Source organism: Sciurus carolinensis, chromosome 9, assembly GCF_902686445.1.
Source record: "Sciurus carolinensis chromosome 9, mSciCar1.2, whole genome shotgun sequence".
Lineage (NCBI taxonomy): Eukaryota > Metazoa > Chordata > Mammalia > Rodentia > Sciuridae > Sciurus > Sciurus carolinensis.
This window is the reverse complement of record NC_062221.1, coordinates 114,143,594-114,150,369: the sequence shown is the minus strand read 5'-3', so window position 1 is coordinate 114,150,369 and position 6,776 is coordinate 114,143,594. Positions and strand designations below refer to the sequence as shown.

Below are 6,776 nucleotides of genomic sequence, written 5' to 3'. Positions count from 1 at the left end.
CTTAGTTAAGCAGTATGTTAATAGTTTATTCATAGTTTTTATTTGATTTGATAGAACACTACTGAAGTAGAAAAATTTGAGGTAAAAAGAGGAAGGATACCTTTGTTTTCCTAAGGTCATTGTGATGTGAAAAGAATTTTATACATCCTTTAACTCAGAGAACTCATTTTGGTGAAAAACATAAGTACCCCTAAATATGGCACCCTGGCATATTGAATATTTGAAACTGAATGAATTTAAGGAACAGCACACGGAGGAAGGACTGTCTGATCTTCTCTCTAAAGCAAGTTATGAATGTTGGGAAATGTTGTGGGTAAAGAAAAACAAAAACAAAACCTTTTTCTTTTATTACTATGCAATGTATGTCCTTTTTAGAATATTTTCTTTGGTCATTTATATGCATTACACACTTGTTTGAATTCTAAGGTAGAAATTATTGGAGCAAAACCTAGTCATACATTAGAGGTTACTGCTTCTCTTCAGCTTTTTTTCTAGTGACTTCCATATTACTTGATGTTTAGCATAAATTAAATAAAATATTAACAAAGTTTCTTTATTTCCTCAGAGTCTAAGAACTAAAAGTACATATTTCCCTCCTTCTAGTGCTGGCCAGGGTTCAAATCCTTTACCACATCCATTTTGAATGTAAGATAGGAAGAACCTGTTTGAGTCAGCTTTTTCACTGCTGTGACTAAAAGATCTGACCAGAACAATTTTAGGGGAGCAAAAATTTATTTGAGGGCTCATAGTTTCAGAGGTCTCAATCCATAGAGAGCAGTCAGGACTTGAAGTGAGGCAGAAGAGCGTGGCAGAGGGAAGTAGCTCACATGATGATCAGAAAGCAGAGAGAGACTCTACTTTCCAGATACAAATATATAACCCCTAGCCACACCCTCAATGAACCACTTCCTCCAGTCACATCCCACCTGCCTCCAGTTACCAGTTAATCCCACCAGGTATTAATTAACTGATTAGGTTAAGGCTATAACACAATCATTTCTCCTCCAAACATTCTTTCATGGTTTCATACATGAGTTTCTGGGGGACACCACATCTAAATCATAACATGTGTTCAAGGAGATGAAGCCTAGAATGTGACATTTCACTCTTTACTCCTGATTAACAAGATATATGGAGTGGTTCTCTTAATATCCTGCATGCTAATCCCAACCAGGAAAACACTTTATGAGTCAATCTAATTAGCTACCTAAGAGTGTATGTACTCTTAGCAGGCTAATTGCTCATATCCAAAGCAAATACTTCTCATCTTGGAATTTTTTTTTTCAGATTGGAATTCTTAATCTTAATTAAATTACTTACCTGGTTATCACAAAGTGATCAGATGATAATTCATCATTAATCAAAAAAATATGTTTCCTAAACACATTAAAAGTCAGTGACAGGTTATTATATAACATTCTTGGAAGGTTAGTTTGTAAGCTCAAGAATAGATTGGAGCTCTATTCTATAAATGGTGAGTTTGCACTCACCAACTCACTGAATTTGAACATTATTTCCCTCAATGATGGGTGTGGATGGGATTGCAGCCAACAACTCATGATGACCTCAAACATCCCAGGAATACAGCATGACTCTTCCCAAAGATTGGATGGCCAGTAGAGAGCATTACTTTCTGGGATGATGATTCCTCATACTTTTCATGGTCCTCATTTTTCCCCCAGGGGATATGAGATTAAAGGTTAATATGATTCTATTTTTAAGGGTTTCATTTTGGCTCATTTCTGGGAACTCCCTTGTATAATGATGATGGCTTCTTTCCAAAAAGTATTGATGCTAAGTTTACAATATCTTCAAACAGGAAGCTATTTATATGACATCTCTTGCATTGTAAAAACTGCCTGTTCAACTTAACTGCTCCTATGCTGTCTATATTTGGGAAAAGTTTTGAAACACTAGAAAAAATATTTAAAAATATGCAACTTTCAGAATGTGTAGAGCCTGAAAAAATCCACAAAACCCCTGTATTTGAATTTTGTCTCCAACACCAACTAGTTATTTGATTCTTGATAATCTCTCTTTTGGCTTTCAAACTTGAAATCAAAGAATAAAACATTTAGTTTTATTGCTGAAAGATTTAATAATTAAAGTTTGCAACAACACCTGAATTCCTTGATCACAATATGCTCAATAAGACTTGGTTCCTAATTTCTCTGCTATCTTAATATATGTAAATTCATATTCTATTAATCTATGTTTTTATATTTGATTAGTATTTTTTTACAAATTGAATCACTTTAGATTCCCAAGAAAATCATGTAAAAGGCATTGAAAGTAATTTTACTATTTTGCTAATATTTTTATTCCTAGGGTTGGTGCTTTAAGGAATTGTAGGAATGCTACAATTGTAGCTACAAATGTAGGAATTGTAGGAATTCCATGCTAAGGAATTTAGACTGTGCTGGGTAGATAATGGGAAGCCATAGAAGGATTTTCACTATGAGAGGAAACTTCATTCTTAACCAATATGTGAATGCCCATTATTCTCAGGTACTGATCCTGTTTGTAACTTAGAATGGTCTGATAGTAGTATAGAAGGTAGACCAGGAATGATCTTACATTGGGCATCTGTGAATAAATGCTAGAGGTAATGAGAAAGATTAGTAAAAGCTTTGAAACTTGGATTCTTCCTGTTTCAGAGAGTATCTGAGCTTAAAATGGGAGGCAGCTTCTGTGCGTTAATCCATTGCCTACTCCCACAGACGCCTTTCTTGCTGCCCCGGCAACAGCTTGTCATCCATTTGGCAGAAATTTTACCCTTTGAGAACAACCAAATTCCAAGTTGTGGAGGTGTTTTTTAAAACAGGAACTTTGGTTTTATTCCCCTTCCCCACCCCCCATATGCTTAAGAGTGAAAAAAGAAATTCTCTCCTTAAAGGTAAAGGATTTAATGAGGGTAAATTTTAGATTTTGATCTCAGTTACATTTTTAAAATTAAACATTCAGAGTAGATTGACTTGCAACTGCTTTATAACAGAGATATACTGCATACTGAATTCAAGCAGAAAAATGCTCGTTCAGGGTCCTGGCAACACATTTCCTCTTTGGGAATGGTTTTGGAATTCCATTCCTGGTTGCATGCTTAATTTTTTTGATAATAAAAGCTCACTCATCTCAGGTTTCCCTCCAATTATTTTACTTTTTACACTTAAGAAGCAAAGAACAAACAAAAATGTAGCAGGATGGCTTCAAATTTTTTAAATACTAGAAAATAAATAAAACTTTTCATCATTTTTTTCTACCATTGACCAGGCTCAAGTTTGGCTTCCACATAAGCCCTGCAATTCTAACCTCTGAACTGAGTGTGGTTTTGTATATTGGTTTTCACTGGTTAATTCATATCTAAATTACTATCTTAGTGTATTCACTTTGATGCTACTAAATAATCATGAGTTCTCTGAATATGAACTATTGATTTTAAAATCCAAGTTAGGTGAATGGCTTCAGTCAGACAAAGACCATTTTGAAGGAAATGTTACTATTTTGATGGACAACTAAAAGTGTATTACATGAATATTAATCATTTATTTTCACAAAGAATCACAAGTACTTTCATATGCCTATGATTGCAATATACTTTGTCAGTGAAGCATTTGTAACAAGGTTTGAATGAGACCAAGAACATTGACAATAAAATTTAAAAACTAATATAATCCTTTGGAAATCTAATAATTACATACACATGTATATGCACACACATTTATTTACTCTAATTTGCTTCTCTCTCATGTCATTTTATTTGGAGATAAAAAATTTTTATCTGGCAGTTGATGAGTTAGCCAAAGTAACTTTCTTTTTAAAATTTTAAAGGAGAAAACTGAATTCTGAGAATTCAACTTTTTTAAGGTCCCACTCTGGATGGGGAAGCCAGAAAACTAATCTGTTTGCTTAATTCTTCTGCTTTCATTTACTCTAGCATGCTCCTTGCCTTGACATTGACAATCAAGTGGTGCTCTGCCCTCATAAGGCACTGTCTTAAGGGACAACCAACTATGTAAACAATCATTTACAATATGCTAGAAAGGCACAATAAGTTTACTAGTGTCATGGGAACTTTGATGGGATCAAATTGATCTATCTGGAGCTTATCCGCAAAGATTTCATTGAGGAAATGGTCCAAGAAGGAATAGAAACTTTTAGGACAGAATTGGAAGAACGGCATGACAGCAGGAGGAAGCAGTGCATGTAAAAGCTTTGAAACCTAAGAGAGCACCCCAGTCAGGATATCAAAGAGGTGCAGGTGAGAAGAACCTAGAAAAGAAGAGGATGCAGGGAGTCTTGAAGTCTTCTACTTCATGCTAAAGAATTTAGACTCTGGAGTATAGACAATGGGAAGCCATAGTAGGGTTTTCACCATGTGAGGACACTTCCTTTACTCAACAAATAGTTGAATGCCTATTTTTCTCAGGCACTAATCCTATTTGCAACTTAGAATGATCTAAAGCAATATAGAAGATAGACCAGGAAAAGAAAGGAGGTTATTTCAGAACCTTCAGGAAAAATGATGAGATGGTTAAGGTAGCAATTAAGTCTACTTCACTTTTGGGGAAATTATTGTGAAAGGGTAAATTAATAGCATTATTATATTATCTTTTTATTCTCTTCTCTCTAGCTGCCTAGTCTCATAATACTTTCCCATAGACCTTTAAGGTCTAAACAAGTTTGTCTTAGACATAGTTTGTTGCAGTAACCTTTATCTGGGATAATGTCTCAAGTGAAAGTCAAGTTTAGGAACTAAACTAAAATCACCAGCATGATCCCTACAGGGTTTTTTCTATTGCCCACGATTACTAAGTTATGCTTTACACATAGTAAAATCCTTTCCAACTCAGAAGCAACATAGTATGTTTGACTCCTAGAACATTTAAGTAAAAACTTGATAAGGAGGGAGGAGGGTGCTTGTCTACTTTCCCAGGCATCTTTTGCCACTAACACTTTAATTACACCTTTTCCCTCTTCCCTGTTGTTTTCATCACATGCTAGTTATAGAATGTAAGTTTAGAAGCATTATGTGATGAGAATGATAGAAATAAGGTGATGGTCCAAAGTTGTTCAAGAAATTAAATTTATCCTAAAGTTAGTATATGTATACAGAATTTGCTTAAATAAATTATTATTGTTCTATTTCCTAGGGCCAGGAGTTTGTTTCTTAAGAGCAATTTTAGGTTCATAGCAAAATTGGACAGCATATAACAGAAATTTCCCATATACCCCTTGTTCCACACATGCAGTCTCCCTCCTCCATTATCAACCTCCCCCACCAGAGTCATACATTTGTTAAAATCAATAAACCTGTATTGACACATAATGATCACCCACAACCCATAGTTTACACTCCTTCTTTAATATATGGAATTCTTAATGAATCTACCTGTCATCCTTGTGCAGGGACCGTGCTAGTCTTTTCTGTATTATCTAATTTTAGTATCTGTGCAGCCATAGCATTTGCACCATTGATGGTTTTACTCTGTAGTTTTTCACTTTCCAGAATGTCATACACCTGGAATCATAGAGCATATATGATCATAGGTCATGTAGTCTTTTCAGATGGGCTTTTTATCCCTTAGTATTATGCATTTACATTCCTCCATATTTTTCATGACTTAATAACTAATTTCCTTTTGCATTGAATAATATTTCACTCTATCAGTGTACCACATTTTGTCCATTCAACTCTTGAAGAATGCCATAGCACTGGTAAAGTATGATTTCTTAGTATGTCTGTAAAGATTTTTCTGGAAGAGACTGGCAATTCAATCAGCAGACTGAATGAGGACTATCTGCTCTCACCCATTGTGGTCAGGCACCATCCAGTTAACTGAGCACCCAGATAAAACAAAAGGCAGAAGAAAGGTGAATTTTCTCTCTTTTCTGGAGTTAGGACACACTTCTCTGGGTTTTCCTGCTTTTGTACTCAGGGACTTGAACAAGTCTTCCCCCAGTTTTTTAGAACTTCAGTCTTGCACTGAGAGTTGAACTATTAGTTCCCCTAGTTCTCAGGTCTTCGTACTTGGACTGAACCATGCTACTGACGTCTCTGGCTCTCCATCTTTCAGATACCTCATCTATCTTGGGACTTGTCAGGTTTTAAAACTGGAATGAACCAGTTGCCCTAATAAATCCCCTATTTATCTCCTGTAGGTTCTTCCTCTTTGCAGAACCCTGATTTATACAGACTTGAACAGTTATGTTCATACAAAACACTACACATGAATGTTTATAGCGGTTTTAATCATAATTGCCCAAACTTGGAAGCAAGCAATTAGTGCTATAGTTTGGATCCAGAATGTGCTCAAAAGGTCCATGTGTTAAATAAAGGCTTAGTCTCCAACGTGGCACTCTTGGGAGGTACTGGAAACTTTACGAGTGTGCCCACTGGGAGGCACTGGGGGTGTGCCCTTGAAGGCAATAGTGGAAATCCAGTCTCTTTCCTATTTCTCTGCTTTGCTTCCCAGCCATCATGAGGTGAGCAGCATTCTCCTCCACATGCTTCTGCCATGATGTACTGCCTCACCACAGGCTCCAAAATAGCAGGTCAAATGACCATGGACTGAAAGCTCCAAAGCTGTGAAAAAAACAGAACAAGACAAAAATCTTGACATTGTTCAAAGCAAAAACCTTAACATCGTTCTCAATTGATTATCTCAGTTTTTTTTTTTTTTTTTTTTAAAGGAAAGGTGACTAACACATCCAGCTATCTGGGCACAGTGGTTTCTTGATGTTTTAACATGCATTTGCCTGATGGCATATGAAATGGA

General features: G+C 35.8%; 1 non-coding gene across 1 annotated transcript; it reads right to left on the bottom strand.

Moving 5' to 3' along the window:
- Positions 1 to 5,361: 5,361 nt before the first annotated feature.
- On the bottom strand, positions 5,362 to 5,469 carry LOC124993911 (U6 spliceosomal RNA). Its single transcript, XR_007110421.1, has one exon. It is a non-coding gene; the product is annotated as a U6 spliceosomal RNA (small nuclear RNA).
- Between the last annotated feature and the right edge of the window lie 1,307 nt (positions 5,470 to 6,776).